Source organism: Apteryx mantelli, chromosome 2 (genome assembly GCF_036417845.1).
Source record: "Apteryx mantelli isolate bAptMan1 chromosome 2, bAptMan1.hap1, whole genome shotgun sequence".
NCBI lineage: Eukaryota > Metazoa > Chordata > Aves > Apterygiformes > Apterygidae > Apteryx > Apteryx mantelli.
The window spans coordinates 105,780,415-105,806,037 of record NC_089979.1 but is presented as its reverse complement, the minus strand read 5'-3'; the positions used below and the strand labels follow the sequence as shown (position 1 = coordinate 105,806,037).

The 25,623-nt window shown below is 41.1% G+C and overlaps 1 protein-coding gene across 11 annotated transcripts in view; it reads right to left on the bottom strand.

Annotated features, from left to right (window-relative positions):
* Nucleotides 1–25,623, bottom strand: part of TNS3 (tensin 3) — a 332,367-nt gene that overhangs the window by 212,532 nt on the left and 94,212 nt on the right. Inside the window, exon 1 of one of the 11 annotated variants that reach the window (XM_067291195.1) lies at nt 22,649–22,657. The exons of 6 other annotated variants lie outside the window; for them this stretch is intronic. The gene's annotated coding sequence lies outside the window, so the exon portion shown is untranslated. Of the gene's footprint in view, nt 1–14,759; nt 14,772–18,746; nt 19,000–19,142; nt 19,203–22,437; nt 22,450–22,648; nt 22,658–25,623 lie in introns of those variants that run through there. 4 more of the 11 variants (XM_067291193.1, XM_067291192.1, XM_067291190.1 and 1 more) reach the window with 4 other exon arrangements.

The following is a 25,623-nucleotide window of genomic DNA, read 5'->3' as shown; positions in this document are numbered from 1 at the left end:
AAAGGGTTGCTTTAATTAGTGAAATATTACTAACTGAAAGGGCAAATTCCAAAAATACTTCACTACAATTAGAAATTTTTACCCTTTTTTCTCCCCATTAAAATAATTTTTAAATCATATTTAACCCCTACATGGCCACATGGGTGTGCTCTAAATATGTCCATTTCTCCTTTGTCTATCAAAAAGATAGTAAGCAATAAAAATGTCTCCCAAAGCATCTGAAAAAGCTTCCTAATCCATTATCAGAAAATCAAGGCAACGCTTCAGTCCTTTTCTGGTTCGGATCCTGCTGGGACTAAAGTTGTTCCAATTTGGTCCTGTATCCAGTTCAACACTACCTCAAACAACAGTTTCTTTTTTCGGAGGGGTGAGGGGGGATTATGAAGAAAAGCAAAATACCAAGCAACTGTTCAAACCAACTAGTTTTCAGTTCAGGTTAAGTTCAACTCCCAGCTTATGAATATTCTGACTGTAGTTTTCACCTTTCCCTAGCTGTGATTAATTTACCATCCTTTCACTCTCTAGAAACTCTTTAGTTATTCTTTGACCACCTTTGACTGAAAAACAGGAGGTTTATTTAGCAACCCAAGACACAACAGTTTGCCACATGCCCAGGAGATCCCAACCTGCCCCATGCAGCCTCTCATTCATTATTCACATACAGTGCACAGCCACCACCAGCTTGTGTTTGTGCACGACAGGAACATGAACTCTGGAAAACAAAATCATCTCTGCCATAATTTACTACTGACAAAACAGGCAAGTACATTAACCCCAGAGCAGATCCTTCTAAATAAAGAAATGTTGTCATTTTGCAAGCAAATAGAGGGTGGAGCTTCGTACTTTTTCTTAGAACAGAACAAGTGATGAAATCTTTAAAAAACAAGCAAAACCAAACCCTGGGATTTAGTAATCTGAACTACTGTATCCTGTATGCCCAACTTTAGTGCCCAAGTTACAAGTATAACAAATGAATCTTTTGCATGTAAAACATGCACACGAGATACTAATTTTGTAAAATGTGTACAACAACATACATAGATGCCCTTTTTTGTTCTTACTGTTTGCATGTGTTGCATGTCTAGACAAACGCCTTCCCACTAAATTAAATGTTTTGTCATAATGATATTTTGCAGAAAATTTAGGAGTTTCCATTACTGTGCCTCTTTATCAGCACTTGGCTGGGTTTAACCATATGTGATAACAGAAGAGCTCTCTGTGAAAAGGAGAGGACTGTTCTGACGTTTCAGTTTATATAAGGGATTTCACCAGCCTCCCTTCACTGAGATCAGGATTTGATTCTTGCAAGATTCTGTTGCAGTGATCCCAGTCCCAGGCAACAAAGATGCCTTACAAGGTCAGCTAAGTGAAAAATTTCTGACAAAATTCTAAGAAATACAGAGAAACTACCTATAATTTAAGTTTACACTTACAGTTGTCTAACTCTTGTTATTTATAGCAGCCATAATTTCCAATTTTTACAGCCAGCATGAACTTGTGTAGTTTATAACCTACAGCAGTGTTTACTTGCATCATGACCTATGCTATGACTTTCTCTTTACTGCTGACCTGTTTAAATCTAGAAGTGCATATTTCCACAGAGGCAGTAACCCTCAGTCATCCTCCAAAGACAATGACACATATATATTAAGTTTCAGTATCTACCTCAGTTCTTAAAAAATTCACTTTGGCAGATATTTCACAGTGAAGGGTTATCTCTCTAATTTTCCTTCACTCACCCAACTTGCCTTAGCTACCAGCATCTCTTGTTCAAGAGACATTTGTTAAAAAAAGCAATTCAAGTGTTAAAAAAAACACCACCTAATGCTCCTGTAAAATAGTGCTGGTTAGCCGCTTTTTTAAAAACGCTACCAGATCTTCTCTGAAGGTCAAATGCAGGATTACTCAGTCAAAAAGGAACAAGCATCTATTATCTGAATTTGACCTCAAATACACAAACTGCTCTTCAGAGGCCCAGCCACTGCCTGGCAAAAGACAGTCACCCTGCATTTGCAGGGTGGATTAAATCTGGGTGCCCAGAGTTTCTCCTAAAAAGGCCTCTGGGCAGTGGGGGGAGAAGAGTCCTTGTACCCTTTGCTGAAGGCCCTAGAGCAGCCACAGGGAGCCAGCAACTATAAAAGCAGAGAGATAAGGGAACAATGTTGCATCTAATCAAAACGGAGGACAGGCTGTAATTATTCATGTTGGAATGTAGCCAGGCTCCTTGGTCAATCACAATGTGAATGAAAAAAATTTTGGGAGACCTTAAAATAACACAAGAGATAACTGCAACACTCCAAGCAAAACAAAGTCCCTAGACATCCCTAAATTCAGATTTATAAGCAATGCAGGGGAAAACTCCTCTAAATAAATACTGGAAGTTTATGCCATTTCAAGACAGTCCTTTTGGTTCCAGAAGAGATCAACAGATAGATAGGGCTTTGGCTATTAAATTTGCTTATTTTGTAGTATTAAGAAGAAATAAAACCTTCACCTGTGGTATAATATACCTGCACATACATGAAAAGTCCCAAACACCACACGTACACACACAAACCTTTCCAAAGCATCTTCTGGGCTGGGGGGAAGCAGGAGGAAATCAAATCCCTCAGTAACCTGATCGCTGCTACCTTACCTGCAGGATGAGCGTCCAGGTAGAATTCCGAGAAATTCCAGTGTCAAGAAAATTCTGATACTTTTGGAAAATCTTGACTTAAAAGAGCAACTTGAGAGGGGGCAGGGCAATACGAGTTCAACAGAACACAAGTTTAACAAACTTCAAGAAGTTTGGTTGAGAAACAGAGCACAGTATTTAATAATTGACATCACCACAACCCTCACCTACTTCCAGATCACTTCAGTCAAACATATAGGATTGTTACTAATCACTCATACCTGAGCTGTCTAAAATTAAAACAGACACGATAAACACCCTCATGAGTATCATCAGTTTATTGTGGATTATTAATGAAGACAAGTTTCCTAAATGCACTGAAGTTTCTCCTCAGTATCAATATTACACAAGTTACTACAACATTGTAAACTGAAGCACAGGGAAGGCAGAGATAGTGAGGAGAGAGTTTATACCCCTCATCCTGTGGGTGCTCTGAGTGCAAATACACATGGATCAATGACCATTTCTTAAAGAATCACAGCTTAAACAAGAGTTAGGCAGCCCTGCTTCCACCTACATTTTCCTTGCGCTCTCGCTATCTAGTCTGGAACTTCAGCTCAGCAGACAGAGAGAGAAATGTCTTCCTGCAGGCAAGAATGAACAATCTCTCCCCAATTACAGAGCAATGTGTGGGCTATGAGCAATTTTCCAAACATAAAAGGAAAGAGGGAATTTGCTATCCATATATTAACAAGCTAAAACACGCCAACCTGCAGATGGAAGGGATCAAAGTGTCTATTTGAGTCACCTCAAAATTAATCCCCTGCAGGAACGTTCCCCCCTCCTCCCCACTACATTCCCCCTAGCCCCTCCCAGAGCAAAAAGTCAAGCTCAAAGAATGCATCCAGCTCTTAGATGAATATGATACTCCCCAGAATACACACACCCTCCTTTTTTCTTTAAAAGACTATGTTCTTCCCCCTTCCCCCTCCATCCCCAGGCACACACATGTAGATAGCTGAGAGTTTGTTCGTCTATCAAATGCGATACCATGTTTCATCAAAAAGATTCACTGCAGGTTTAGACTGGGAATGGCACCTGCATAAGCACGGGGTTTTCTTCACACTGATAGATCACACTGATAGAGATATGAATGCCCCTTCCAAATGCTAGAACAGTAGGAGTAATATTTATCATCTGTAATACAGATTCTTTGAAGCAACCTTGCATTATGAAACAGAAAAAAAAAAAGAATGTGAGAAGATAAAGATTTTAGGCATTATGACACGTTTTAATATATCTTTTCAGTATGTAATTCACCTTTTAGCTGCCACTGGCCAACTTAGTTTAGACACAATCAGTGAGATATCAAGAGGACATCTGGGACATTAAGAGTCTTGCACTGCTTTCTCTTAAGCAAGCCGAAAACTTGACTATCACGATTCTGAACAGGCCTAAAAAGAGTCTTGTTCTGCTAAATTATGGACAAAAAGGCCAAATCCTTCCAAAAAGGCTTAGGAAGCTCAGTGTTATCTTAAATGGGCCAGTTCCCTTCCTCCTGAGGCATCAAAATTCCAACTGTTTGCAAAAGTAGGTAGAAACAGACCAAGAACAGGAAAGTAGTAACTGGTGGGGCTAGGAAGAATTAGAGCAGTAACATCCATGCAGCCTATTCTCAATCACACCAGAGCACAGGCCAGATAAAGGAGGCAATGCTACCAACAGATTACAAGCAAATCTATCCTGCTATCACCCATGTTACATACAGCAGCTCCACTGTACGGAAGAAGGCATAATTTTTGAAATTGTCACCTACAAAATGATGTGGCTACAATAATGATAGGGGGTATCAGTTGCTCCAACAGCTCATGGAACAACATGAGCTGCGCCAGGCAGTGTTAATAGAGAGGAAGCAATGGCCTGGGAACAGGGGCTTCAGTTTCAAATTCCCCTGCTAATTCCATCTTTGGGCTTTGAAGTTTTCTCATTTCATTTTCACTTGCAAGTTTGCCATGGCTTCCTTTGCAGAGAGACAATACACAAAATTAGATAAAAGGGAGCTAAGGAAGTCTATTTCAGCTACCATCCTCCATTTTAAAAGGGTCATAGTTCATAGCTCTGGATACCCCTTTTCATTCAGATCGCAGAGAAAGCAAGAGTCTAAGGAGTATAATCCTCCTTTGACTGCCCAACAAAACAAAAAGAGGAGAAAGCTCTCTAGAAAGCTCAAACTTTTGTCCTCATCAGTAACAGCACCAGCAGTAATTCAAGTCCATTTTAAGCAGTGTTTTTGGTAAAGCTCTCCAGGGACTGGATGAAGGCCATGCATTTATTTCATATAGGCCACTGAAGAGCAATCAAATAATAATGACCTGGTTTATAAAGTCTTTCAGAATCTCAGTTACATAGAATAATCAAACTATTTATAAACACAGTTAGTCACACATACCAAAATAAGAAATGAACTGTAGGACATAAAATTTATGAGTATACAAGGGTATATATAAGTTATATACCTGTATATACTTGTAAGTTAAGAGTTATATACCATTTATTTGCACTAAGAAGAAAACATGTTTCTCAGAAGCAGCACACATCCTTTAATCATTCAAATAATGCAGTCACTACACAACCAAAACCCATCAAATCTTCATGGTAAGAGAAATTGCATAACAAAGGATCACAGGATAATTCAGATTGGAAGGAACTGCAGGAAGTTATCTAGTCCAACCTCCTGCTCAAGATCTCTTTGGTGCAATACATATTTTCCTTGGCTTTTAATATAAAATAATTTTAAGGACTTGCACACAAACAGACAAGCTTGTCCAATAAGATGGAAAACAGGAGTACTGAGATAACTGAAACAATAAGCTAGACTGCTGGGAACATCAAGCTCCCCGCTTCACCACAGACATCTGGGCAAATACGGACAAATCTCAGTTTTTCCATGCAGCTGTGCAATATCTCTAAAATGGAAACACCATCTTTTGTAAGATGGGGATGAAGCTAAGTAATGCTAAAAAGAGTATAAAAAGAGTATAAACTGCTCAGATACCACAATAACATACACTATCAGATAGGGAAGAGGGATAATACAGTTGTACATGCACATACTTGAAATGGCAGCTGTAATCCAGTTTCACTACACCTGTTCCTTTATTGTTCATTTTCTAAGTACTCAGAGGACTGGTTTCTAAAAATCATAATGTATTTTTGGAAGCACTGTCTGTATACAGACACCTGAATTAGTAGAAGAGGTATTTTTTCAGTGAGCTAGCGTATTTCTCTTTCCCCTTTCGAAAGTTTCAGTTGTATGGTTATGAAACAAACTTGCATACAACTGTTCTCAGTTAATCAATAATCTTGGTGCTAAAGCATGGATAATTAACAGGATCCAACACATCTTTAAAAAATTATTGAACTAAAAATAATAAACAGAAATACAAAAGGCATCTTGAAGTACTTCACAATCTGGAAAACATCCAATAGCCAAATAATCTTTTATTCTTCCAAGCATCTTGCTGAAGCCAGTATGAGCAAGGTTCCTCTCTCACTGTCCCCCAAAATGTATTCATTACAAATACAGTTAAATCTCTAATCCTGGCAAAAAGCAAATTACTTTCAAATACGCTTTAACAAAAAAATCAAGAAATGATCTCTCTACTCCTGAAGGACTAAATAATCTTGTTAAACAATATGTAACTCAGGTCTGCCAACTCAAAATCTCCATGAAACACGGGCGTAACAGCTCAGGCAGATTCTGTGGTCCCAAAGTGATCTCGACCACTGTGTTTCGCAGGAACTCTATATTCAAAGACCTACACTGGTTGAAAATACTACCCCAGAAATGTTCTTTCCTTTCTTCACAGGGCCTCTGCACATCACTGCTGAGCAGGTGTATTTTCACTTTTTCCTCTACCCCCTACCTCCCTTCTTGATACCTTTTCTCTTGTTGAATGCTTCTCAGCAGTAATTACCACATCCAGGAAATTGTCCGTGCCTTAGGCTACATGCCATAAGGGTACAATGCAAGGGAGACCCTCCCAAGTCTGCTGTAGTAACTAGTTGTGAAAGGCTCAGTTTGTACTCTACTGACCTCAGTCAGATAAATCCACCCTTCTTCCAAACATTAAATTTCTACTTTGAATATCTGATCCAACCACATCTGAAACATTTCATATACCAGTCATATCACACCGACATTGTAGTGAATCTTCATGTGGGAAAATAACACTTTTCTTATGGCATTTCTAAAAGGGACAAGTGCAGAAGAATCCAAGAAGTTCTGAATATAGTGATAGCTTAACTGAAACACCAAAATCTGTTAAGATGTATAGCAAATTCCATGGTGATGATAAACAAACAAAATTGGTGCCAAATTGCACATAATTAAGAAATAGAGAAAACTTACCTTTTTTCTGAGAGCTGTCAAGGTAGTTAACAACTTGCAGGAAAACCTGGATTTGCTCTGCATGCATGCATGCATCATTTCCCTCACCACTTTAAGTGAAAAATTCTGCGTTCTTGAACAATACTACTCAATACTGAAAAATTTTTCCCTCGTCAGCTCTACACATTTTCAGAGCAGAGCACTTATTCACTAGGGAATAACTTCAAATAACTATAACAGTACCCACACAGGTAAGCCAAAGCAAGTAAACTGAACAACCAGAAAATACACTACTCTATGCTAAATGTTAAAACAGGCAATGCTTTCTCTACAAGTAAACTGTAAGAGAAGCTTCCATTACCTTGGAAGACTTAAAAAGGAGCTGGTCCAGGATGCGCAGGAAGTGAACAAAATTCACAGTCCTTAGAATGGAAGAAAAGAGTACAGGAACGCGATTCAAAGCTCAGCGAAGTGTTGGGCTTCGGAGTTTGGGAAGCAAAGCCACTGCTTCCCACTGACTCTTGGGAGAGGTAAGGCCTTCCAGTTCACAGCTCTTCCCAAATTAGAGTTTAAAGGATCTGCAAGGGCTTCCTGCCATTTAAGAGCTTGCTAGTGCTGTGAACAGGACTGCCCAGCCTCACCAAGCAGGAAGGAGCACCAGGTGAGAGAAATAGCACACTCCACCGGGCCAGCCAGCACACAGAGTCCTTCCCCTTCCTCTCCTCTTGCGGCAGTGATGCCTACAGCCCCACTTCAAGCTCAAGATACGCCATTTCATATCATTAAGTAATAACAGATATCTCTGCAGTGATTACACCTGAGAATCTGAAGTTGCTTTTCAAAAGGTGGGAGTTGTTATCGATTCCTAATAGATGGGAAAATGAACCTCAAAGAGGCCAAGTTTCAAACTTTCTAACCGCATAACAGCTTAAATTTCAAGCCACATTACTGATGAAAATATCAGCAGAAGTCAGTGACACAGAGAATGTATAAGTCTGCTTTGCTTGAATTTCAGTCCTGTGCTGCAAGCATTAGTCACCACATTCATTAAAAACAATATAAAACCTAATCAAAATCCATTAAAAGGAAGGAAAGTCATTACCTCTCAGACTGGCTCAACTTTACCATGATCTCTATTAAGCAGGATAACTGTATTTTCATATAATCTCATACCTGCAGCGAACACAGAGTTTCACTAAACGCATGTGTATAAAGTGCTACCCAGCTCCACTGAGTGTTTACAAGAAGCGTTCACTGAATAAACCAGGGTTAAGAAGATGCTTTCTCTATCCCAAATGAGCACAACCCATTCAAAAGCAATTCTCAAAGATGCTTCTGATTATCTACAAGTTCCTTCTAGCAACCTGCTTCTTTAATCACACAGTCACTGACTACTTTCATACTATTATCTGAAGCTATATTATGAATCAACATTTCAACTTTTTCTCCCCTGAGCTGCTGTTGTGTACTTGCAGATTCCACATGTCACTGTTGAATGAAGCCACTCTTTCCCAATTCCTTCCCAGATTTCTTTTACCACTGAGTAGCACACTGTCTCCTGAGGACCACAGTTTGAGCTAAGGTTCCTCATGATCTAGCCTCTAGTTTCCAGGAAAGGTCAGCTAGTTTACACTCTTTACCCCTCTAACCTACACAAAGAATGACCATAATCTCCTCAGGACAGGATCAGCATCCGCATTTCAAAATAAAGCTTAGTCTAACAGGACGCATAAACACAGGGAATAGTTGAAGTTTCAGCTGCACAGAAACAAAAAGTCAAAAACTGCATTTTTAAAAATTAATGGTTTTTTTTTTTTTCAAAGTACCTTTGCACAGGAGAGAAAGTAGACATTTGCCAAATGAATACTCACAGCTAAAGCCAAAAGATTTTGGCAACGCTACTCTCATGCTCCATGGGGGATGGAGTTCTGGCTGGCTCCTTGCTAGCTTCTTCTAGAGACTAATTCTCTAACTAGAACTACAAATCCCATGATGCACCTCACAAACACTGAAGACAGGAGACCACTGTGCTTCAGGAAACCCGATATTTGGAGAGAGTCCAGTGACTAGAGAGAAAAAAAAACAACACCACAAGTGAAGCGTATCCCATGAAGCAGCACAAGAATTAAAGCAAAATATTAGATTTTCAGCAGACTTTAAGCCTCAAAGGCAAAAACTCCATGGAAGAAAAATAAGTTTCCAACCAGAATTAAACCTATTTCTTCCCCTCCCCCCTCATCAAGCACCTTGAAACTCTCATGTAATTTAATATAGACAGACAAATCTAAACATAAGCTTCAAGCCTACACATGTAAGTAAGCTTTTGCACAGGAGACAGACAGAGGAGTGGCAGGATGGCTCCAAAACATTTTAAGCAACCATGGTATATGAGACAGAAAGAAATAACACAGTAAAGGAATATTAGCATCCCTAAACATACTAAAGAAAAGCTCTCAGAATAATGCAGAACAGCTGGATTCAAGCTGCAGCAAGGCCACCACTGGGTATCTGCTGAAAGGGAACACCTGCAAGGTTACAATAAGCACAAAACATGGAACTTTTCCAAAAGTGACTAGAGAGTTTTATTAAGAGTCAGCCACTTCTTTCAAGGGTCGCAACATGTAAAGAAAGTGTATGAGACTTGTCAATATTTACTCATCACATTTTACTTATGGATGGAGGATGTATTTCTAAATAAAATAAGTGTATTGCTGACATATGAAAAATGAAATTTTCCTTTCCACAAACCACTACCAAAGAGCAACAGCAGGTATGATAGAAGAGCAGATGCTTACAGATGCTTATAAACTTAGAGCTCAAAAAATTCCAGCATTTGGCCTAAATAAGAGTAAGCAGAAAAAAGTTTTAAGAGAGAACTGTCTAATAATCATCACAGCGTTTTGACTGAAATCTACCAATTTAAAAATCTACTGCTTAGAAGTCAGTCTACTATTTAAAATCTATACTCCCAAAGAGTTTGGTCTTAAACATCCAAATCTGTTGAAACTGTCACTACAAACAATAACCAATTTCCCAAAGGCTGCAGGAATAGGTCATAAATTGTACTTGATTTTTGATCTCCCAAATCAAATTCATGTCAACTGAAAACAAAAATAATTCTGAAGGTTGACAAGGACTGCTGATAACTTCAAGAATAAGTGATGACTGCAAGAAGGATAATGCACCTCAGGAAAAGCTTATTTTTAATTAGCGAGGTACCTTGTATTCATAAGGAAGTGTGTTCTGAGGTTTTCTGAACACAAATTAAATTGATTAAATATTAAAATCAAGAACAATGAACTTAACTGTAGAACTAGACAGGTTCCCAGCTCTCACCTCTTGACCATAGCAACAGGCTGTTTATGAATTAAAATCAGATAACACCTCCTTCATCAAACCCAAAGGGAACAGTTTGTTACTGAAATCTACACAGCTGATGTGTCTTTAAATATATGAGCAACTTACCCACAACCTGGCAAAAGTACAATGTCAACAATTTGGAAAAAAAAAATACATTCAGATTGCAAAACACTGTAATAGGAAGCCTGAGATATATCAGGTAAACAAAACCTAACACACATGTTCAGGAAATCACATTTTCCCAGATGTACCAGCACACAATACCCACAAAGATATTCTTTGCGTTCACAGTTACTATTTTCAGGACACTGACTACTAGGGAAATGTCCTATAACAAGCCACTATCATCTACTAACTATTAAAGCTAACCAAAAACAAGCTCAGGTGCATATACAAGTTGTGTTTCCATGACTAACTCATCTGCTATTTAGGGAAAAACTCATACAAGCCTGTGAAACACAGACCATGTCTCCCTTTTCACTAGCCCCGGGGGGGGTGGAAAACAAGGTTGCCCACTATGTGGCACGGTGCCTAACGCTCCTAAAGAAACCAAACCCATTAGAGCTGGGTGTTACAAGTCAGCCTGGCTCCAGAAGAAACCTACAGAGAGTGATCTCCATGAGCTCAGGGCTGGGTACCGGATGGCCAGGAGTGCTTGGGCTACGCCTGGTGGCACCTCTCAGTCTCTCCCAATAAAGATCCTCCACTTCATCCTAAACCACCCAGCTGGGAAGGGGAGAGCAGGAAAACAGCACACAGAGTGGGAAAACCGGGTGGTCCCTAGGTCAGGATGCTCTCCAGCGACGTGGAAGGCCCAGGTTCGAGTTCCTGCTCTCCTTCGCTGCCACATCCCAGACAAACATCCCACACACAGCGCTACTGTACCAGGCTCCTTCTGGCTCAGTGAATATTCATGTACCGCAGGAGTCTAGTCTCAGACCCCAGAATCAGCTTTTTCCCCCCCTCCTTCCCAGTGGGATGCCCTTGATTACCCTACTCCCTCCCAAAAAACAACTTTTCTGCCAGGCAGCAGCAAGTCATCTCCTCTGGCCACTACAAACCAGGCTGCTGCCCTGCAGGGGATGCCAGAGCCTGAGACAGGAGGACTTAAGCCAGCTGGGTCAGAGGAGTGAGCTGCTGATGCTGCAGCTGCTTAGGGACAGGAGGGGAAGGAGGCAACAGCTTCCGCAAGGAGCAGAAGCAACCACAGCAACCTGACACTCTCCAGCAGACTGGAGGCAGGTGCAGTAGGTGGCATGTGGCTGTCGGGCAGCCCAGTCCCTCCTCATCCCCTCCAGAGAAAAGGTGGCAAGGCAGGTGGAAATGTCCCCTGGGCTACCTTCAACCTGCAGCCACCTGCTGAGTCACCAAAACAGAGAGAGAGAGACCTAGGGGGGTAGGGGTGGCATGTGTGCACATATCAGTATGAACAGAAAACAACAGAAATAATTTCTGACGAAGCCTAATTCACAAACAACTCTATCCGCACAACGGTCTGCACTTCTGACAGGTATAATCACTCCTGTTCCTAAGTTTGTTAGGCCAGGGCTCCTCCTCCCCTGACTGGCCTCTTTCAACAAAAGTGGGAGAAAAAGCACAGGAACTGATGCTGTTTTCCAGATGTACAGGAAGGTCCTCAGTCTCAATCCCTGGTGAAACCAGGGCTAGACTGTAACCAAACTAGTGCTTTTTAAGGTTTTAAAAGCAAAATAAATTAAAAAAGAACCCAAGTGATCACACAGCACCTCTTAAACTTTTTTTATATCAGAAGTCCCAATCAGATGTGTGTCCTACTCTGCTAAGAGACACACATTGAGACAGCCTCTTTCTTGAAGAACTTAGGAACTAGTTCAATGCAAAACACATGCGGAGCAGACAGGACAGGGAAACAAAAACCACTTACAACAGGCAGATGATGACAAAGATGACAGAAATGACAAATACGCAAATGTAACACTGCCCTCTCTACCTTGTGTCAGTAGCAATCTAAAAATAACACTGTTATCCTGCTTCCTACCTAGCCAATGATTTTTTCTAATTGCAAACAATGCAGTGAATACTATTTTAAATAGCCAAACAAAAGAAACTAGTCAAAGTTGCTGCCATATACCAAACCAGAATACCACTTATGTTTATGCTTTTTGAATGGATGGGAGGGATGGATGAATGGATGGGAGGGATGGAGGATACAATAGCAGCAGTCTAATTGCACACGACACCAAACCAAAACCAAGCCCAAGATCAGAAGTAATCAGGCATCACTAAATCTCAGCATCTGCATTACTAGCCTCAAGTCTCTCTTTCTACCCTCCTGTGTGGTCTGGCCCAGCTCACATAAGGTCAGATGTCATTGCATCTCAGCTTCTCTTCACGCCAGCAACAGTTTGAGGTACACATTTCTTCCTTTTTGGCCAATCAACCGCACTCATCCCTATTCCCAAAGTCCTGGAAGCTGCTGTATGTGGGGTTAATAGAAGACAGCATGTCCCGAAGGAATAAGAAGGTTGCTGAGCTGGGTTACAAGTCTTGTACCATAGGAGACCAGGAGAAATGGATGTCCCCTAGCATCACGGTGCAGCGCAGTTTTCACTTTAAGGTGGATTTCTCCAGGAGCAGACTCAAGCACCACAGCCAAAGCAGACTGGCCAAGTGCAGTACAAGTTGATGAAAAGGTGAGAGAGTATGTTATTTACCCTTCCCCAGAGGGTACTTGCTGGTATGATATCATTTGATTCTTTCACAATACAGATCCCAAAATGGGAATCATTCATCCATATTACACAGATAACTATTTTTCCATAGATTCCTCCAACCACGACAATTCAGTGGTGCATATGTTTAACATAAAACTCAGGCTTCTGTTCATCACTTGTCATGAAATAAAGCTGTACTAGTTCAGAAGAATAATTCAGCTTGCATAACCATACGTACATACATACATCCTACGTAAGTACACATGGCTTCAAGTGTTCAAGTGATGCTGCTGAAACACACACTATTAGAGTAGACATTTTTCTAAGATATGGTTTATAGCCCAAGTAAAAGATGTTATGGCACTTGACACAGAAATCCTTGTGTGAGAATCAGTAACTGTTGAGATGCTCAGTTTGGACAGCCTTATGCCATGGATACCTATAAAACTGTTAAACACATGACAGTTCCTAAGACTGGTGACCCCATGTAGAGAGCACCACGGCTTCAATAACTTTGGTTACTTTCAAGGGGGTTTCACAACCAGTGAAGTTCTGTAAGACATGAAAAATCATCTTTCTGGACAACAGCGCACAGCATGCAGCTGCACAGCTCTAATGCTGTAGTGAAGACCAGTTAATATCATCCAAGTTAGTGTGTGCAGAATAGCCAGTCCAAATCATCAGAGATTAAGTAGGTGAATATAGGCAAGCAAGTTTCATGATTATACCTGCAAGCACTAGAAGTCTTCTAATGTAACGAAGAGCATTTTCCTATTAAAGTCTCCCACTGTAATTAGCATGGTGCCTATTAAAATAGCAGTAACAATACCTGGTTCATTTAATTCATAGTTTCTACTGACTAAAAGCTAGCTACACTGTATTGAAACAGAAGTATATAGCATAGCAGTTTTTCTTGAATAACATTTGCTAGCAAACATGGAAACAAGATTCTACTCTTCACTTTGTCAACAAGAAGCGTGGGATCTTCTGCAAATGTCTTCATTTTAAACTTACTGTCCATACAAGAGAATATCAATACTAATATATTGATACTAAAAGCCTGTAAAACTACTTAAATTCTTTCAGTCTGGAGTTGCTAAAGAAACAGTGTTACCACCTAACAAAACACTATTAATCAACAGTTTAAACTCCAAAATGCAAAAGAGTGCCCCAATTTGGCAGTCAAGAAGTCTTATAAAAAAATGATTAACCTTTTTTTTTTTTTTCCAAGATTGCACCTCCTCTATTTTAGCATGTCTGTACTTGTTGGGTTTTTTTATTATTGGTGCAAAGAAACACTGCCAGAGAGTGCTTCTCTACAAATACGCTCGTATCTAACAGGACAATATTACCCAAATGTAAATTGTCCTGGTCAAATTATACATTGGCTTTTTTTTTTTTTAAACACTATCTTCTTCAATGGATTTCATTATTATGAGCTGCTGAAAAAGGGCAAGCATAGAAAGACTTACGGAAGAAGGAAGACAAGCAATTTCATTTCAACTAAAAAGACAATTGTAAACACCCTTCTTCTACTGAGCTGGAGGAATGTGTTTACAGTGTGAAATACAGGAGGCAAGGGTCATGAGAGTAGATGGTAGGTTGAAAGTTTTATATATAATTATATATATATTATTATATATTTATAAATCATTATATATAATGATTTTTCAAGACAAGGAAGAACTATATATTCACTTACATTGCAGGATTCCACAGCTTACCCAACTAAAATCATCGTCCTTGAAGAAAAAATAAATAAATAGCATTTTAATTGAAAACAAAAACATATGCCTGCGGGTTATTTAGTTTAAGTCATGATCACTCCCTTTTTCACTCTATCCACTAGCATACAACTTTTAACTAGCTGGGTAGAAAACACAGATGCCCTCATCTCTGCATTTTTCTGTTTGTTTGTTTCTGTGGTTAAGGCTTAAAAGATATCACCACCACCTTTGTCTTTCAGTAAATACATGCAGGAATGATAGATTAAATAAAAAAGCAAAGCTTTAGAGCAAGCGCCTCCTGAATACGTAAACCCAAAAGACTGCTCTCTAAACAACACCATTCTCTTTCTCGTTCCCCAAAATCACAAAGAAATACATTCCTAGATGGATTAGACATCCTCTTTCTGACGTCCCCCAAGCTAAAAGTGTCCATGTAGCTTAAGGAACTACAAAGGCATAAGAGCATCTTCCCTTCCTCTGTCTCCAAGGCTGCCTAATTTCCTCAGTTCTTTTCCAGTGGAGGTAGACTGGAAGCAGGCTGCATCAACACACCTGTCCATTAGATTACTGCAGATCAGTCTGTCACCTTATGCCTCCAGCAATTCATTATCTCAATTTTGTTATCACACAGGTCTGTACCCGCAAGGTAATCAGATAGGAGAACAGCAGAAAAAAAAATAAAAATAGTGAAAGCCTGGTCCCTGTGAAGCAAGGCAATGCCAATTTCATATCAGTGTCAGATCACTACAATAGACCCTGCAGGCTATGGAAATTCTGCCTTAATACATCAACGACAGAACAGCTCTATCCCTCTCCCTGAACTTAAGAAGTCCTGAGTGTGTAAGTCCAGTTATATTTTAAACTATGCAAAAAATTAGCAACCTTAAAAGCAGAATTATATTGTGAAATATATGAATACAGGACTTATTACCATATCAAGCAAGGGAAAAAAAAAAGCTTACATGTATAAAGTGCATTACCATTATCACTGTGGACTCTCCCACACTGCCATAAAGACAGTTTAAACTTAACCCAACCTCCTGGCTCTCTCATTTATCAAATACAACTCATTATGTTTATTCTGCCATTCCAGGCATTGAACTAAAGGCTTAATTTTAAAAGCCAAGATGAATACTATGAAGCACACTCCTGTCAGGTTGCTATGAGTTTTACAATGAGCAGGGTAACAGATTGCTCTATTCCAGGTGTGAAATATTATCTTCCAGGTCGCTTTTCTGAAACACAGTTTTCATTCATCAACAAAGGGCAGGCCTCACTTTGGGAACACTGGCCTGCCAAAATTTTAACAGTCTTGACATTTCCAGGATGCTTGCTTCCCCACCGCCACCCCCAGTAAAATAATTTACTGCTAAAAACCTGCAAATGATTACACACAAATCCCCGTCTCCATGCAGGCCCACATCATAAGAAATAATTTCCGAGGACTGAACTGACCCTTGGAGAGCTTCTACAGGCACCTGCTCTTCTCTCTCCTCCCAGCCACAAAGGCACTGAGGCCAGGGGAAACAAAAACAACAACAAAAAAAGCCTGAATGGCTGCCTCCCTCCTCCTGTTCCTCCCATCACACACTCCTTCCCTTCCTCCATGGCCACCTAGGGAGACTGGCAAGTCTCCATCAGGAGAGGTTTTCCAAGAGCAGGTTCTTCAGGAATAGCTTAGATGTAATTGATATGTAAAGGCTGTAGTTTGGATTCGGTACCTTCTGGGTGCCTTTAAGTCCTATATTTGAGCCCTCTGCAGAGGAAGCCAGGAGCAGAGGGCAGCTTGACCTGCAAAGGTTCTTCTTTTCTAGGCTTCCCATCCTCATTGCTGGTGAGGCTTAGTCACTCGATACATCTCCACGCTAAAAAGGTCTGATGTTTCTGAATGGGAAACAACAGGATTTTCTCCATGGTGCCATTTCACTCAAGCAATTCATTTTAATTCCTAAGCCATCAATGTGAGGTAGATAAGTACCTTACTTAACAGCTGGATAAACACTTCCACTGTGACCTTCCCAACTTTACTCAATGACCTAGCCTCAGAATTAGGAATCAAACTACCCATGAGGTATTTTAGGTTACACTTAAAGGGAAAAAGTGTGCCAAAGTGTGCTTACAGCAAACATAGTTGCACAACACATATGGCACTTTTCACACCACAAGAACATGGAAAAACAGCAATGTGCCAGCACCTTCAGTACTTCATTTCCCTCAGAACAATGCCATAAATTTCTGACAAGCTTTGCAAAGCTGATGCATGAGGCACATCCAGCACCCTTTGCTAAGGCAATAATTGTGCATTCCCTATAGGATGTACACTTTTATCTGCAGTCTTCACCTCACTCAACACCAAATGCCATGGCACATACAGACCCATATTCAATTCAGATTACTCTCTCATGTTAAGCATGTTGATGGGGATCAGGAGATTCTCACAGCATATGAACGAGTAACAACTTGACCTCGCAAGTGACAGTCAGAAAAACTCCCCTAGAAATGCTCAGGTAGGAGCAAAGCAGAACACCAGGCCCTAAAACTAAATGCCTAACTAACCGTTGCATTTCTTTTATTATGTTTATTGACTTCCAGATTAATTTCCTTGTATTGCAAATGTTTGACCAGGTTTGTTTTTCCTTCATTACACCTGCTCTGCAATTTTAGGACGACTTATTATTTTGGTTACCATCTCTGTTTTTGTTTTTTTAAAGAGTATGTTTAAGAGATACACAAGTAATTAAACTAACATTCTTACTCAAATAAGCCTCACTGATGTCTCCAAACTACTGCCTTGTTCTCTGACAGTGTGGGCATTTCCAGAGAAGGAAAGTCAGACACAAAAGAGATGAAGAACCTCTCCATCAGCTTTTCCACCCTGAAGAAGATTACTGTATTCTTCTAATCTTCTGCGTTATTCAGAATCTCAAAGTGACACTACATCTACTTCCAGCCATAGAGCATATAGTGAAAGAGACAGCTTGTCTCTTGGTAAGCATACGGGATGGACCCAGTGTCTCTCAGCAAGCAACACAGAGAAAGAACCCACCACAGGGAACTCCTTCCCTGCTCCAGCTATAAATATCTTCTGCCTGACTAGAAAACAAAACCAAAAACAGACCCGAGAAGGTAATATCTACAGTAAGAGCATCCACAGTTGTTCAGTAAAACAGAGAAAGCATGAACTGCCAGCAGGATCTTTGGACTAAGTCAGAAATTGCAAGGAACACCAACTGAACCACTTGTGCCATTACATGCTTAAATAATTGTTCCTTGTGGCACATTTGCACATGATAAGAAAGGAAATTTTTAATTTAACTCTTGGCAATGCAATGCTGACTCCTTGAGCACCCGTACCTCAACAAAATAAATGATTAATCAAGGTTTCCAATAAACATAAGTTATGAGAAGTAATCAATTTAATTCCAAGAAACAAAAAAATCCTTTCAGCTATTTAATATGAAAAAACCCTACTTCCGATATTCAGAAGTTCTATTTTACAACTTCAAAGCCATCAGGAATCTCATTAGTTTCAGAGAAAGCTCCATTTGGTCCTCTATACGATAATCTTCACTAATTTACAGCAGCAGTTTCTTTTAAAAATTAGCCAGCTTAAGACATCTGTAATCAGTCACAGTGTTCAGCAGTATCCAGAAGTTTCCTATCAAACATCAAACAAAACAGACCCAAAAGTCTTCTTTGTACAGCTTTAGCCCTTTTGAGTCTCACCACTGCTTCATTTCATACCTAGCAAAGTCTAAACACTGCTGTTATAAATGCGGTGACTACTTCCAGGCGCTCCTCGACGCAGGAATATAAATAAACCGCCTAACATACAAACAGTATTTAAAGAAAAAAAGAAAGAAAGAAAGAAAAAACAAAGACAGCAGCACTGCACATGCTATAATTATCACTTAATGCCAGGCTTGGAAACAAGCCCTTGGTGCTGCAGCACAGTTCCTCACCACTCGTAACGCGCCGGGGCGACACGGAGGCGATGCCGGATTCGCGGGCTGCGGCTCCGGAGCGCCAGCCGCACAACCCTCGCCGCCGCTCAGTGGAGCCTCCCCGAGCCGTTTCCGACCCACGCTAGCTGTCAGCGGACGCAGGGCGATCCCGAATCCCGGTCCTTCGGGTTTCGGATACGAGAAAAGTGCTGGCGGGCAACTACAGCGCCAGACCCTCCCCGCCGGTAGCGCAGCTGACACCGGCCGGCGGAGAAGGGCGCCCCGCCGCCGGACGGCTCGGCTCGGCTCGGCGCGGCCCCACCCGGCGCCGCCGCGCCAACACCGCGCACCTCGGCCCGCCCCCCCCGTACCGGGAGCCGCGACCCGCCCGTAACAAAGCCCAGCGGCGCTCACCGGCCCGGCCAGCAGCAGCCCAAGCGTCCCCCTCGCGGCCGCGGCTCCCTCAGGCGGTGGCGGTTGGGCTGGAGAGCGGGAGCGGCGATCCCCCCCCCCCCTCCCTCCCTCCTCCCCCATGCCGCCGCGCCGCCCCGCGCACTCTTGTTATTATTTCCTACGGTCCCTCCCGCCGCCGCGGAGAAGCCTCCCGCGCCCCGATCAAGGCTGGGGAGGAGGCGGGGAAGCGGCCCGACCCGGCCCGCGGGGCGACGCCGCGGCCCGGCTACCTGGCGCCGGCCCCCGCTGCCGCTGGGCTCCTTGGCCACCTCCCCCAGGGGGGACCCCACTGAGGGGCGGGGGGGGGGGCACCGCACCCCCAGGCCCCCCAGGTTTGGCACGCACGGCCTGGGCCTCAGGTATACGAAAAAGCACGTAAGCAGCCGCAGCGGCGAGGCGAAAGCGTCGAGGGGGCCCGCGCCGTCCTCGACACGGCACGTGGGGCTCCAGAAAGGTCTTCCAAATGGCAGCTCGGCTGCTGCCAGGTGCTGCGGGTTCCCTGCACGCACACATCCGTGCAAGCACGCTTCCTACGGCACCAACAGGTCACAACTGCTGGCGTTTGTGGGACTGGGTAACATACGTGCCATAAAAAACACCTGAAAGCAGGACAGGGAGGGAACAGAAGCACCAGTGCCCTTTTTCTCGGAGTTTCAGCAAACAGAGCTCTTGCCCCTGACACAAGAAATGAGGGCTTGTTCCCTCCCTACGGAGGAGAAGAATTTCATCCCAAAAGTTACCTTGAAACTCAGCTGCAACAGGCAAAACCTGAGGCTTATTCCTTGCATAAATAATCAAATATGCACTGAAGCAAAGTGGAATTTAATTAACAGGATTGGGAGGCCTAACCCAGATCATGCTATCAGCTGATAGTTGGGGCCTCTCCTGGGGGGTGGGTGCGCATCACTACAGACAAAGGAAATGATTTGGTCATCCCCTCTTATAGCTGGGGCAGAGAGTAAAAGAGCAGTTGCCATACCGACATGACCTCTTTGTAGCTTCTCTTCAAGAGCCAAAGATCCAGAAACAAGCTTGTGGATGTGTTTCCTAAGCAGGAATAGATACAGAGACAAGATTTACAGCCCATCCTACCCCTAGGCATTTCCTCCTGGCTGATTTAGGCAATGCAGTGCTTAACATTTGCAAATTCATTTCTTGGGGGTCCTCCTTCCCCCTCAAAGCAGTGGGCACTCAGCTCAGGCTGGGCTTCAAAGCTTAAATCTAAGTCTACTTTTTGCAGCACTTCACATTATGGGAATAGGCAGAAAGGTGAATGCATGGAAGGCAATGACATCCAAATACTTACTGAAAGCAACATAACAAACGCTGGGCAAACCAGAAGACAAACTAGGTCCCAGAAGTGCTCACAGTCTGATTTGCACAAAACTATACAGTATTGCTAGGAAAACTCCAGTATATTTAGAAGGCAGACATAATCAAAATCCTTTATTCACCATCACATCTTAAATCTCTTCTTTCTGTGTTCCAACTAGAGAAAAAGAACACGTTACAGACCTTTTAGACATGTGCATCTCACTGTTCTCAGAGAGACAGTTTCTCCTAAATCTTCTGCTGGATCAGTGCTATCTGCATGACTGCACAATATGGATTACACTTAAATAATACCTAATGCGTCCCTAAATCAAGCTGAGAGACTCTGGGAATGGGATCAGTCTCTTAATCAGCAGTGCACAGGTGTACACAATCAGCCACTTCAAAGCCTTGCTGAGCCTCACAATATTTGGCGTTTTCTTAAAGCCCCATTACACAGATCACATGATTACCTGAAAATTTCATCACTGATTAAAACAGAAAAACAAGATTACAATCAGCTTCTAGTTTTCAAGATTACAGCAGAAGTTTCAAAACTTGAACCCCAAGGACTCCAAAAACAAAAGGCAAAAACTATTATATTTTAAAAAAATTTAAAACTAGCATGTGATTTTGAACTCTGACACATGATTTTGAAATGCCTGAACTTTGGCAATACTGCATATGTATACAGATATCAGGTCCCAGATGCACATACTTTTACACAGAAATGGCACAAACCAAAAAAAAGAACACTTATTTTTGCATACCAGCCGCAATACCATATGAAGACTCAGTGTCAGTAAGTTCAATATGTAGAGCTACTGCCACAGCATTAGCTTGGCATAGCTGCATTTTGTTTATATATTAAAAGCATGGCTTTGACAAATAATTAGGGGGTTGAACATACAAGAAGTTATTATTACATTTGTATACTGAATTCCTCCCCTCCTTGCTTTTACTAGGAACGGGGAAGAACAGGAGGGGAGGGGAAAAATCCATGTGTCTATGCTTTAAAGAGCTCTGATCAAATCTGAACCCACCCAGAGGTGCAGTCAATGACTCGAAGTTAAAAATTCATCTCAGACACATTACTGAATCAAGGATTCTGCTGTGTGAAGGGAGTTGCTAAGCTAAACTAATCAAAAGCGGGTGGTGTTGTACTTAAATGACACTGCAAACACTTAAAAATTCCAAAGAACAGGGTAACAGAAGTGACTGTAATCATTCATACCTTTTACAGGTTGGAGGTAATTTGCCCCTGATTTAGAATGGCTTTTTATTCTTAGTGATATCTACAGAAGCAGCCAAACTTGAGTAATGTTTTAGTTACCCAAATACAACTTCTAAAATCAGAATGAAGAGGGGCAACTCATATGATCATCACTGAGCTGAAGCTAACCACCCGCACTTGTTAGAAAGCAAGAACTTGGAGAGAAAGTTATGCAGAAATCAGGGCACAGAATGAAAAATGGTTTTCAGTCGTATCTACATGTTGGTATTTTGCTTAGACAACACAATTCCAAACCAAAATAGTATTCTTTCATGTACATACAATATACACAGATATATTGATGACATATGTTAGGTTTATAACCAGTCATAAGGCATACAGATGCGTGTCACATTTGCATCAAGAATACTTGACAGATACCAAATTTCCTTTGAGCAAGGCTCCCAAAACTTGGTACGCTCTTTCAAAACAGAACATTTAGTACAAATTTGTAATCTAACCTTAGTGTCAGAGATCTCTAAAGAATAGCTTCTTTGGAGTTTCTTTAATGATTCTTAACATATACAGTAGCATAAAAATTTACAGCGTTTCATAAATATCACTTCAACAGCTAAGTATTCTGGCATGCCCAACAAACATTAAAGTCCAGCCTGCACCACAGGCTCACTATTTTTTATGCAACACTTTTATCTTCCCACAATAAAATTTTACCTTCCATTGGTAAGGCCTCTTCAGGGATAACAAAGACAAAGAGTAAAGTTTTACCATTCTACTAGAATATTTTAGAATGGCAATGTTGTAAAATATGTACAGAAATAAATGTACATTATACAAATAAAAAAAAAAATCCAGGTGCTAGTAGTATAAGAGAACATTCAATTCAATAAGAAGATCAGCCCCAATTTTCTTAAATCTGACTTACAGCAAAACACTCAAGTTCCCTCCGTAGAACAAAATATGGTTTGTGGATTGCTCTGCAAATACAAATGATAATCAGTACTTCGGAGTACTGCCAAAATTTGCATTAGTTTCCCAGATAAGCAGTTTACCAAGTTTTCTTTCAGGGCACTTCTCTATGCATCTGCAAGTTAGGCAGTTCCTGGAAGCTAATGCTCTGTTTTTGATAAGATTGCTAGGAAACTATCTTACTCAGATGCTAGCTAGTCTTAACAAAACACATTGAGAAACAATTTCAAACTTAGCCTGGACTTCAGATTTAAAATTATTTCCATGAGCAATCAGTGCAAAAAAGCACTAAATAGCAATGCTTACTTTTTTTTTATTTGCAACAAGAAAAAGCAGAGCTCTGTGATAACTAGCCATTTTGTTTTCTTTCATTTTCAGTAAAACAAATCCAGACATATCTGAAATGCTGTACAAGTGATAATCAACTCATTCTTGTATTGTTTACAGAACTGCCCTTGCATATGTCAACTGTGGGCATTAAGCCACCATTTCATATATTTTCAAGCTACCAATTGACTTGATATTTAACCCCATGTTGTACCTTCTAGGAATCAACACACAATACCTGTGTTCCAGCATAGATTTACTGGTACAGAACATGATGTCTATATATTGTGGTCAAAAAGCTCATGTTAAATCTGTTGATTCAACAAAAACACTAGTGGTGTATTACAGATGTGACAACATGAAATCCAGATCTACATTAACCTTCTGAAACATTCAGTTGGTGCAATACCAAAACAGAAATACAAAATCCCTCTCTAAACCATATGAATAACTTCAGTCCAGTGAGCTGAGGAAAATCTATGATTAATGTAATTATCATTTCATACTCTGGTTCTTTATTAAGCACATAAATAAGGAGAATCATCTTGCACAGCACTTCCAACATTTTCTCCATGTACTAACTTACCACATTTTCCTAATAAATGATTGAATTTTGCAGGTTATCAGCTTGCAAGGCAAAAGTAAGAGCATGTCTACATCGCCCACTACAGGATAGTATAGGAACACCCAAAATGACCATAAAAAGTAGTACTGGGACTACACGTTTTTAAAGCAGGGTCATTTACTATCCTTTTAATTATGGTACAATGTGCAGTGTACATGTAATTATTCATATCATCTAATACATCCAATACTTTGATATAACAAAAATTTCCTGTTACTTACATTATGTGATAAACACTTTGCTAATCTCCAGTTCCCTGCAACTGTTCCTCTTTTTTATTTTGAAAGAAATAAAAAAGCATTAAGAAGAAACTACACTGAGAAACACTATAATTGGCAAGTTTAAAAGTGAAATTGTGAAAGCTGCAAAAAAGCCTCTGATACATCGTAGAACTGATGCTTTGTGTAACATATACTAGCACTAGTATATGTGTAACTATACTTACTTTGTGTAACTATACTAGCACTAGTATATTCCAGCAAAAAATAAACTCCAGAAGATGCTTTTTCAGCATGAGGCTGGTGGTACTGGGTGGGGTAAGCCAAGCATTACTTGACACAGAGAAAATCAGGAGGAAAGAGAGTTAAAAGAAAAGTAATACAGTTCCTGCCTTTTACTCTTCTCAGAACTGAATCAGATCCTCTGACAGGACTTGGACAGAAGTTCCCCACACGGAGATCAATTGCACAATTCTTCAACCCTTGTGACAGGAGGCAATGAAGAATCAAACGCCACATACTATATACTCAGTGCAACGTGACTGGAAATTTAGTGCAGTGTATACAAAAATTACTGCAAGTGGCTAGAGGAAGTTCGAGGGGAAACAGAAAACCAGGAGCACGATATCATAACAGGCCTTATCTAGCATCAGTGCATCACTCTGTTTGTATTTTTACCACTGGCAATTTCCATGTTTTTCTCAGTGACAAAGAAGCTTCAAGATGATATATTTCCCCACCTCCACCTACATCCTTCACACAGCAAACCAGGCGCAACTCAGAACAACGTGCAGGGGACTTTTTACTGGGAATCACCCGAGTACTTTGTGGTTAACCACTCTACACTCTGGCTGTCCACTTCCTCCAGTACTTACATACATCCCCCAGTGCCTGTCCACTGCCATCCTCCTGTGTCCGAGACACCAAATTCCCCAAAGCCTCTCACTGACCTCCTAGAGCGCTCACAGTGCTCCCTGGTCACTCTCCCCCATCCCCACGTGGTCCTGCACCCTACCTCCTTTGGACTTCTGATTGGTATGGGCAGCAATACTGGGCCTTGCTCAAGACAAATGATTTTGCTGTGTTTTTTTTTTCTTTGAGGCAGAGTCCACTGTACAAGTGTGCCTGTGAACAACCTAACTGTGTATATACACTACTTATTGGTGGAGATGGGCGGATTTCCTTAAACCAACAAGATGGCAAGCTTTCTCCATAGCATCCTACCTCCTGGTTATGGTTCACTGGTATTAGTTACCAATTACCAGGGAGCCCACATAATTCCTTGTAGCTGAGTAGCTACAAGTTTGCATGTGCAGTTAGACCCTTCACGGAGCAGAGGTTAGCCACCACTGTCTTAGAGAATATGGAGCCAGAGAGTTCGGTTCTCCTTGTCCTTTCAGAGATTATTTTGAAAGTAAGATTCTTTAGATAAGGGTAGATATACGCACATCCTTCAACTACTGTAAATAGAAAATGTATTTAACACAAGACTTCCTTATAATTACTCCTCCTTAAGCATAGTATGCTAAGTCTCTGCAATAGGTAAAACCAATGGCTCTGCTCCTGCATCTTTGTCCAGTGGCTCCACTATTGCCTGGCTCCTTTTTACAACTTTACATATTCTCTTCCATTTAAGGAAGTTTCCTCAGCTTTCATTACAATGTCAGCTGCACAAGAGCATGCAGGATTTGAACAGCTCATCTATCATTCATTTAGATTATAGGGGTGGTGGTTTCCCTCTTCAGGGGATCTGATGTCTGC